The sequence below is a fragment of the Stegodyphus dumicola genome, chromosome 1, assembly GCF_044657685.1.
Source record: "Stegodyphus dumicola isolate Sdum_Otavi_A_Nest chromosome 1, ASM4465768v1".
Classification (NCBI taxonomy): Eukaryota; Metazoa; Arthropoda; class Arachnida; order Araneae; family Eresidae; genus Stegodyphus; species Stegodyphus dumicola.
Genome location: NC_140768.1, coordinates 267,981,941 through 267,993,212, shown reverse-complemented (window position 1 = coordinate 267,993,212; position 11,272 = coordinate 267,981,941). Strand labels below are relative to the sequence as shown.

Genomic DNA, 11,272 nt, shown 5'->3' with positions numbered 1-11,272 from the left:
TATTTATTGATTTCTTTTAAATAAATATCTTATATTAAATAACATTTGTTACAATGAATACTGAAGTATATTTTCAATTCATTCTCATCATGCAGTACTATAGCTTCCCTACTTTTGTATTTGAATTGCAACTAAAGAATGTTGAAATATAGATTGTTTTCTATGGATGCATATGTTTGAAATTTGGATAGATGCAAAGATGATATGTAACAATCATAACTACTTTACTTTTAAAATTAAGCAAAATTTAACCTTAGACTATTGTTTTGGATTCTTTAGGAAACCTAACCAAACTATTGTCATAGTTTGGTTTCAATGCATTTCAAAACAAACTAATGTAGGATATCTCTTCTTCAAAGAGCAAAACAATTCAGTCATCTCAGCTTACTGTCTTAAAAATATCATCATTTTACAGAAAGAAATTTAAGTAGAATGATTCGTTTGATTTTGTGCAGCTGATATCTGTTGTTTGGATACAAAGGTTGAATCATAAAGTACAATGGAATTTTGCTTTTAAATTAATAAATATGCAACAGACCCGAAATGATTTGCGCAACCTATGAGGATCACATAGTAACATAATCCAACTTATTTTTATTCTTTCGGCTGGCGTATCAATGTAAATGTATATTAGGACTTTACCTCCCTTCGAGCTCTATGAAAATCTTTGGTTTGCAGTCAAAATTACGGAAGAAATTTGCTGTCACTTAGCAGCGTCATATGCGACTCTAACAAAATAGAAGGAAGTTTGAATTTGCTTTTTGTTCAGATTTAAAATGTGCAGATTGTAGCCTCCCTTTTTGCCCTTAAATTTAGAAATCATAACTCTTGACAATGCTTTGTTTTACTTAACCTGTTATCAGTTCGGAAAACAGTATCTCTGACTTAGTCGGACGAAAATCCTCGCTTCCAGAAATTTTATGTAGTTAGTTTACTGAGTTTTAATTGTTTGATGTATACGAAGCGTTGTGTCAATCGTAATTTTTTCACTCACGTCATTAAGGCTAGAAACCTGCCATTCAAAAACGTTCTGGGACATCTAAGAAATATTTCGCATTACATTTCGCGTCCGTTGGTGTGATGCCAACTTTATAATGGGAAGACAACGAGGGCAGTTCGGAAACTAACCCGTTTCGCTGTAAATAAAAAATTCGCATAGACTGAACCTTTTTTTTTTATTTATATCTGAAAGGAATAGCTTTCCCCTGTTTTTCAACGTAGTCATCGTGTACATTCAAGTACTTGTCATAGCGTTTTAGCAATTTACCAATCCCTTCTGTATAAAATTCAGCCGCTGCAACTTCAGCCAACTTGTCAGAATAATTTGAAGTTTCTCATCGTCAGTGAAGTGCTGTGTCCCAAGCCACTTCTTCACTACAGGGAACAAATCGTAATCAGGAGGAGCCATGTCTGGCCTTTAGGGGGGACGTTGAAACACTTCCCAATTGAATTGGCGTAAAAGATCTTATGTTCCTGAGCACTGTGAGCGCAAGCGTTATCGTGCAGGAACTTGTGGAGATCTGGATTGTCCCCAGATGTCAGCAGGGCGCGTCGTTTGTTCTGATTGGCTCTTTTCAGTTTTCTCAAAATGTTACAGTATATTCATATGTTCAGAATTGATTGCCATACCAAGTTCCATGAATTTGACAAGATTCCATTAGCATCCCAAAACACGATGACCACTTCTTCGATAACAAAGTTCGACATGCTTTCTACAGCCAGGTTGGAGAACCGGTATGATCCCATGCCATTGTCATTTTGTCTCAACATTCACTGCGCTACCCAAGTCTCGTCGCAGCCATTGTTCTATTCAAAAACTCTCTCCTTCCATGTGGTACCGGGTAAAAAAGTCTAAGGCAGCGCCCGTTCGATTGGTTTTGTGAATATGATAGGAAGGCGACTGTATCTACCAGGGAATGTTGATGATCTAGCCCGACAATTGGAGCAAATTCGGCAAGAAATACCGCAGGAGACCATTCGAGAGCTTTATCAGTCTATGCCACGCCGTGTGACAGCTTGCATCTAGGCTAGAGGTGGGTCAACACTTTATTGAGCTCGTTATTTTGTAATTATATAACTCTGAAATAAATCATTCAATTGTTCTGAAAATTTAATCATTTTCTATTCTGTGCATAATCTTCCTATCCACCATTTTTGTTTCCATTGAAGAACTCCTTCTTGGTGCGTCGATTTTTTTGTTATAGAATGTATTAGCATAAAACTTTTGCAACCTACAAAAGTTTTATTAACCTTGAAGCTACAAATTGACATTGTTAAATCTCTTGAAAATATCTGCCAAGTAAAAAACTATCACTCTTTACCGTTTTTAACTGTTGACACAGGTTGGTCTCATTATTATTTTTAAAAGATTATGTTGCACTATCATGTAATGATACAAATCTAGTCCTCTGACAGCCACAGAACTTCTGCGTGCAAAAGTAACTTAAAGTCTTCATTATTGTCCTGGCAATGCTGCGAAACATTCTATCATTCTTTGTATTGGATTTGATCTTGTTTACGGCTCGAACAATTATAATTAATGATGACTTGTACTTAGATATCTCCCTACAAGATGTTGTCTGTGCACCACACAATGAATACATAAAACATTTGGCACTTCGAGTTTCAAATAAGCAACAAATCCAGGATAGCGACCTACAGTTGATGGTGCTTCATCAGTAGGGTATGCAACAATTTTTATTCAAATGAATATTATTTTTTGTAAAGTATGTTCTCACAGTATTAAATATAAATAATCCTTTTGTATCTGTGATGAGATTTATTGCGAATAGCGTTTCTTTGCGTAAAATATTGTTTTCATCAAAATAGCTTCGATTATTCATAACCCATATAAAATTATGTTTCGGATTATAAATGCGGCTCAAAAGGTATGCCTGCGGGGAGTAACCACTCTCCCTTTAGTTACACCCCTGGGCTATTAAAATATACTTCCGAGATTAACACCGTTAACCAAATAGTCCACCAGTGGCAGAATGAGTCAGATTACTGGGGGGGGGGCACTGGTAGTCTGGCATGCTTCATATCCTGCTAAACGGAAAGGTTGTATGGAGGTTTTCGTAGTTTCTTCTATGTGCAATGGAAACGTATTTTTTCCGTTTTTCACATACGATGAATCAGTTCTTACAAAGTTCCTCAACAACAGCATCTGTTCTCTTATAAAGGAAGTCTGCCAAACTTGAATATTCAGTTTTTCACGAAAACTATTTAGGAATCTTCTTATTATATACATAGTAATAAAAAATAGCTGCTAATATTCCATAAAAATCTGTCAGAATAAGGAGATTTGGAAATACAGCGCTATTTGTCAACTTTCAAAATTTTCAAAATAAATATTTGAAAATTTGTGATGTTGCGTAACTGATCAATTCATGCAACGAAAATACAAAATAATGAATGTAGGAATAGAAAGTGAAGCAAACATGTTTTGACTGTCGATGCACGCAGAATTCAAGATTTAATAGAACTGATGGAAATTTGATCATTCAAAATTAAGTCAGAATACCAGAAATTCTAGAAATCGCGAAATATGTGTGATATTTTAATCATTTTAGCACGATACTAACTCTAATACCCTACGTGATAATAAATATACTTATTTTAGATTGAACGTTTAACAGAGATGAACTGTAGTAAAAAAATGATCAAAACAGTGGTCTATTTTACGCCAACTGCAATTAGCGAACTAAATATACTTACAAAAGTTTCAAAACCGCTAAACAATGTTAGTCCCACATGAGTTGAAAGCACGGTGAGCCTGTATGACATATTTTAAGTTTTCCTACAGAAGTCACAGAAATAAAAGCCATTTCCCTTAGAAAGTCATTCCTTTCCTTCTGCTATAAAATTTTTCCTGCTTAGTTTCGTTTCGAACACATTGCGTTACATTTCGATTTTTTTAATAATTTCTTTTATTACGCTAGAAGTTTTACGCTTTTTTTCCTTATAACTAAGAGAAGTTCCGTGATGCACTGGTTGAGGATGAGGATATTTTCCTTATAGTTCCGTGATACACTTCTTTTGTGATTAATAGAGCAAACCGTTAAAGTAGACAAATTAGCAGATACGTTTTACATTGATTAAAGGAGGGTAGAATAATGTTATACCGTTGAATGAGATCTCTATCATATAGTTGAATGAGATCTCTATCAACTCTTTTCATTGAATGGAGATTGCATGCGAAAGAGAAAAAACGCTGACAGATATTTATCACAGGAAGGAAACGATGCAAGTCAGTAATTGTTTTATGTTGAAGAATTTCTAAGATTGCTTTAGCATTTGTGGGTGCTATTGCTATTATTAAACAATTGAGAAACGGAGCATAGAACTGTTCAAAAATACATTTTGCGAGATTTTACGTTTGATCATACTCTTAAAGGCTAGCGAAAATTTGTTTGGGGGGGGGGGAATGTGTACATCTGAATTAGAAACAAAGTATCATCAAAGTAGAGGTTGAAGAAATCCAGACCTCAAGGGACAAGCTGGAGATGTCTGTAAAGTTGAGGCGGCGTTACGATGTCCGAAAGGCATACGTCAATACTCCATATATTCCAAAACGGATCGCTACGACAATGGTTTTAAATAACATCTGGGAATACAAGTATTTAGTAATATTGATCAGTCAGATCAATTGTGCAAACTTGTTTTTATTTTCCAGTTATTGTATACAGTGCTGTGATTGGCATTGAATCAACGGTAGTCAGTCTCCACTACCGCGCCAGTCTCTATCGATTTTAGGGCTATATGGAAGGGACTAGACGCAGCACTCTTAGACAGGAGGATCTATTAAATATTCACATCCCTTTTAAGAGCTTGTTGAAAGAGGGCCTGAAAGGCAAGCTGACCATTGATTTCGTTTGGGTGATATACCGGAGGATTTTGACTTTAACGTAAGATTTATTATAGTTGAAAATTGCCTCAACAGCTTGTAAAATGGAAAATTGTCAGGGCCGAATTAAGACTATTGGAGTCCTAAGAATTTAAAAGATTTTGTTGCCCTCACATATGTTTTCACCAGCTTTTTCTTCATTTCTTCTCTCTTTCTCTTAGTTTTGGTTTAGCTGCACCATGCATTCCATGGTAAAACTGGCGATGGGAAATTTTTTGGCACTTCGTTTCGTTAATATCTAAGGACCTTTGTACTCCCTTTCCTTGATGTCCTAAACACTTAGCGGTTAATCCAGCTCTGTGTACGGTCATAATACACTGAGTTTTTACAGTAGCCTGAACATTGCGACCTTTAACATGATTTTGTTGTCCATAAAGAAATTGTTACAAATGTCTAAGAACTGAAATCGGCCGCTAGGTAGACATCAGGGCGGAATTTAGGCTTGGCAAGGCTTGAGGTATGGGCCCTTTTATTAGGATGTGCGACAACTTTGGGGGAAGGGCCCTAACCTATAGCTTGTATTAGATTATACGTAAATCCTCCGCTGGGAGACATCAATTATGGATTGCGTTACGCCACTGTTATAACGAGTTTCATGAAATTGTCTGCCAGAGGATTTATAACTCTAAAATTTATATACACTTGAGAATACAATAACTTGTGCAAAATAACATCTTTACTCTAAAAGAGATGGTTATTTATCATTGGCTTACATAACGCCATATACATTAAAAAATAATTCTAAGCTTCTTTTTTAAAAATCAAAACATTTTCATGTGCGTTGCGAGTCCGAAAAAAAAAATTACTACATTTACTATTATGTAGAAAAAAAAATTACTGCATGGTTTACGTAACAGTCAGCTACAATGAATGGCCAAGAAAAATTTCCGCAGAGATTAATAGTCATGTATAGCAGTTTTATGCTGTAAATTAAGATTTGAATTCTATTAGCTGAAAATGAGATTAAATTTCCAGACCCTCTTGCTTTGCCAGCAAAACTTTTGGAAGCGATGAAGCATCCTTTCCAGTGTCAATAAGCTTTGATTGAGAGTTGGTCAAAAAATATGACTAATATGGGCGATCGAGACTGTCAGCCAGAAGTCGCCGCCCATCTTAAAGAATTGTTGAAAAGACAAAAGGTTCTTTCAACAATCCTTTAAACTAAATGGGCTAACATTCCGTTGCTTTGTCGCCAAGTTTAGAGTGATAATAACCCGCATATTATCAGAACTATAATGGAGAAGTCAGCATTTAAGAGTTATTATAACACAATGCGATAAAAATTATGTTAGTTGTGAGACAAAAATTTTGGAGTGTGACGAGTTTCATTATATGTGGTCGAAAGTGGCTATGTAAGAGAGTTTAATCAGAAAATTTTCGCAGTTAGATCCTGGCGAAGCACAGTTTTTCTCAGTTGCCCTTAAATATTGTTGCGTGCGTACGTTGAATGAACATGTCCGATTAAAAGTGAATAAAATTTATTCCTATCCCAAGAATAAAATACAAAATGCTTAAATTTCTTCAGGGATATTCGTACAATATCGCAATATTTCACAATAGTTATATTTTAAACTACTAAAACGTTCAATAAAACTCAGTTCATAATACAAAGAGAGCTAATCCGATTTCACCGCGAATTCGCAACAATCAATAACAACAATAAGTAAACAACTGAAATGAGATGTTTTCCTCCAGCTTTTATAAGCTTTTTAATCGTGTACGAGAACATTCTAATATTTTCTCGACTTTTCTGGATAGCAAAATTTTAAAACATTCTGTATATTACAATTACGAGATACCTATTTATTAAAATGTTGAATGCGCATGCTCCTGTATTTTAATTTTTCCGCCATAGCTTTCTCTTCAAATAAGTCTCGTGCTGCATTGCACGGGAATATGGAACAATTTTAATTACAAATTCTACTAAAAGTAGCTAAATAAATACAAAAACCGTAACAATATTTATAAGTACTTTATTATTGAAGAATAGTGGTAAGTTCAACATGTCACAAAAATTTCTTAGGATTAATGGTCGTCCCTTTGTTGCTTTTACGAATCTCAAAAATTAAAATCAGCTTAAAAGGCAGACACTGTAAGTAAGATGGAGTGATGTGCTTCAGGTTATTAAGATTTTGTGTCTTATACAGTTTGAAAGTTAGCAGTGTTTTTAATAATTTAGTTGTTATTTAAAGTATGTGTTTAACCAAATATCAATTTCGAGGGCAAACAGATGCAGGCTCCAGAATTTCTTTGAGAAATCTTTTCTCATGAAGAGGCACCTGTACATTTTTGCTCTGTAAATCCATTAGAGTCTTAGTTAAAATGTGAGCCAAACATAAAGTTGTTGCTTTGCCTTATTGGATTATCATCATTTGTGCTACCAATGCTACCGCGTGTTGAAATTTTTAGACTTTTTTAGATTCGGAGGAAGAATTGATTTGCTTCGGCAGTACATATACTAAAATTAGAACGATGCAGAGAAGATTAGCATGGCCTCTGCGCAAGGATGACACGCAAAATCGTGAAGCGTTCGACACTTTTTGACTAAATACCATCTCTCCTCCCGCCAAATATGGAGTGAGATTAACCGAGTGTATCGAAAAGTAGATTCACACCCAATTATTAGCCAGTCGACCAAACCACCCCCTGTCTAATACACGGGACTTAAGCTGGGACTCCAGCATGTACAGTTGCATTTAGTTGCAGGAGCACGCGCAAAGTTTGTTGTTGTTCTTCACTATATTGACGTGTGATTTCAATTCTGATCATTTTAATTCATATTTTCTCAATTGCCACCATTTGCGATAGAAATTTTTAATCGTCATCATCCAGTTTTCGTTTCAGTAACGTTGCGTAAAATAATGAGGGATCAATTGGACAATAACGTCTTTTTTCCACAAAGTTCCTGTGAAAATACAGTATATTGATGCTAATGAAATTGCTTGTGATTTTTTCTCACGTACTGCTTGAAGACTTTCTAGCTTTTGCTTCTTTCTAGCCCGCCGCAAATATCGCATTGGATTAAGACTGGGGCTAAGATTTTTCCACCAGGCACTTCTAAAATTTTTCTTACTTGAATTCTGCTGTCCAGTACAGTTGCACCTGTGACCCCAGTTCTGGTCTTATCACGACTTTCTTTAACATGTTGATTGTTTTGGTCTTCTTAATCTTTGATCCTCTTGTACGCCTTTACGAAAGCTTAGTACCCCAAAGAAATGTTGTGGTTATATCTAGTCACTGACTGATCACTGAAAATTTTATGCAGTCTGTTGTAAGATTCTGCTGAAGGTTTGTTCCACAACCGTTTCGTTTTGCGTAATTTTGTAATTGTGATTTTTCACAAGTCACAATATACCCATACACATACCAACTTTATTTCAAACAATTGCTACTTCAGAATGTCAATCTCTGAAGAATTAGTGGAAACTTAATTCATACCTTCAACTTCATGTAATATAAATGTATGTAAGTCGCGTCATTAAGAGATCAACCCTCTGTCAAACCCTGGTTTCCGCTACGAAAGCACAAATTTCAGAAAATTACCATCAGAAAGAATTATTTTCTTGATTTTAATGCCCAAATACCCCTGGTATTTTATACCTGGATTTATGTACTTTTAATGTTTTGCCTTAATTTCTTAGACATGTTTCAAGATTCACGTATATATGTTACCGTTGCTTATGTACGCACTAATGTACACTATTCGAATCACGAATGTCGCTGCCTATGCATCTAACTATCTAACGACGTATCTAAATGCCACATCTAAATTTCTGCAAGCGGTGGTTCAGCTATAATTCTATGATCAAATGCTCAATCTAGTTTTAAAAGGATTTATTAAAATACTAAAATTAATCTAATCTAGAATCGAATCTAATGTTACATCTCAGGAGCAGCGTTCTAGCTGCGTCATAACAAATCGAAAGTCAATTTCTCACTGTTGCTATTCTGAGGCAGAGAAAAGTTTGTTTCTAATCAAACCGGAACATCGGCATAGTGAAAGTTTCTAGTCAAACCGGAACATCCCGGCCCCCGTTGGACGATTGTCCAACATCATTTGGAAATGGGAGTGGGCTGATATTAGAGACGGCTCGACGAAAGATTCCATCTAAAGTTCTGTCGTCTACGACTCGTACTAGTCCATCTGGACCAGGAAAGGTTTCCTCGATGCGAGCTAGTGTCCACTTCATGGGTGTCTTGTTTTTATCCTTTAACAAGACTAGTTGTCCTGCCTTGAGATTGGACCTCACTTGATTCCATTTTGAGCGGTTCTGCAAATGAGTAAGATATTCCACACTCCAACGGTTCCAGAAATTAGCTCTAAGTTTTTGAGTAAAGTCCATCTAGAAGATAAGGTCAAAGAATCTACAGAATCATTCGGTTCTGGTATCGACAAAAGTGGAGCTCCTATTAGGAAATGACCTGGAGTCAAAGGCTGAAGATCTATTGGATCAGCCGAAATAGGTGATAGTGGTCGAGAGTTCAAGCAGGCTTCTATTTGTGTAATTAATGTATACAGCTCTTCAAAGTTCAAAATTGTCGTTTTCGCGACCTTTGTCAAAATTCTCTTCATTGATTTTATATTAGCCTCCCATAATCCGCTAGAATGCGGAGAAGAAGGAGGAATAAATCTCCATGTTATACCTTCTTCGGAACTAAAGCGCTAAATAGGATCCAATCTACAAATCCTAAAGAGTTTATCAAGAACATTCTTCGTTCCCTTGAAGTTCGTAGCGCTATCACTCCAAACAATGGATGGTTAAGATCGTCTGGCAATAAACCTTCTAAGACATGCTAGAAAGGCTTCAGTAGACAAACCCGATACTACTTCTAGATGAATAGCCTTTGTACTAAAGCAAATAAATATCTCTATGTATGATTTAAACGTAACTCTATATCTTTTCAAATTAGGCTTAGTGATAACTGGACCTGCAAAGTCCAGTCCTATTTTTTCGAATGGTCTAGTTATTACGACTCTATCTCTAGGTAAGTCTCCCATCATTTGGTTTATGGTTTGGTTCCTTGTTCGAAAGCACGTCATGCATTTACTTATAACGCGTCTAACTCTATCTTGTCAGGAAGGTATCCAGTATAATTGTCTAATAAGAGAAAGTGTTGTTTGAACGCCCGAATGAAGAGATTTTTTGTGATAATAATCTATGAGTAATTCAGTGAAATGATGTCTTTTTGGTAAAAGAAGTTGATGTTTCTGGTCTTCTGAAAGATTGGAGAAACGTAGTCTCCCACCAACTCGTAAAAGTTCATTTTCATCAAGAAATACATTTAAGGATAAAACCTTACTATTACTTGGAACTGATCGTTTCGACTGCAGGCACTTAATTTCAGGTTGAAATTCAGAATGTTGTACACATTTGACTAGCACCTTTGTTGCATTCTTTAGTTCAGAAGCACTCAGAAAACTTTCTTTTCTTAATGGTGGATTGGTTCTGCAGTTGTTCGCAAACCTTAAACACCACGCAATAGTTCTAATCAATTTGCTGAATGACGAATACCTTTTAATGAATTAGTTCTCAATGGAATTTTCACCTGTGACTGTTGAGTTCACTACAGCTCCCCTTCGAAAATCAAGCTCTTCATGATCCTTGAAATCTCTCACTGATTCTGCAAGTTTAGGCCACGAATCGATGCTCTGTAATAGCCACTTAGGTCCATACCACCACATGTCACTGTTTCGTAGTTCAGATAACGTTATTACTTTCGTGGAATTTGTCTTTGTTCCTCTGGTCAGCATATCAGCTGGATTTTCATCTCCAGGGCAATAATTCCAGGACTCAGGTGATGTTTTCTCTCGTATTTCCATTACTCGATGTTGGATGAATGGCTTCCATTTATTTAAATCGCCCTTTATCCAATGTAACGTAACAGAAGAGTCTGACCAAAAATATACATTCATCTGGAGTCTTTTCTCTAACTGTTCTTTCACATTTGAGACTAATCTTGCTCCGATGAGCGCCCCCATCAGCTCTAATCTTGGAAGGGACAGCTTCTTCAGTATCGCAGGTATATCACAGCTCCATATGCCTTCTGACTTGCGTTGGTAAAGCAAAGCATTTGAATATCTCTCAATTCAGACTTCTTAGTCTTTCGGAAGTAATGCCGCGGAATGTTTACATCCTGAATCGCTGACAGTTCATTAATCCATTTTTTCATTCTGTTTTCAAAGTCCAATGGTAACGGATCATCCCAATCTACCCCAAGTTGCCAAATTTCCTGCATTAGTACTTTTGCCCTAATAGTGAATGGACTTATAAATCCAATGGGATCGTAAAGCTTTCCAATGGTTTTAAGAACTTCTCCTTTTGTCATTAGATTTGTTTCTCCTTGAACTTGATTAGTTAGATGTTA

The 11,272-nt window shown here is 36.0% G+C and overlaps 1 non-coding gene across 1 annotated transcript; it reads left to right on the top strand.

Annotated features, from left to right (window-relative positions):
• The first annotated feature begins 7,344 nt into the window (after positions 1-7,344).
• LOC118185730 (U6 spliceosomal RNA) lies at positions 7,345-7,447 on the top strand. The gene has a single exon (XR_004757636.2). It is a non-coding gene; the product is annotated as a U6 spliceosomal RNA (small nuclear RNA).
• The last annotated feature ends 3,825 nt before the right edge of the window (positions 7,448-11,272 follow it).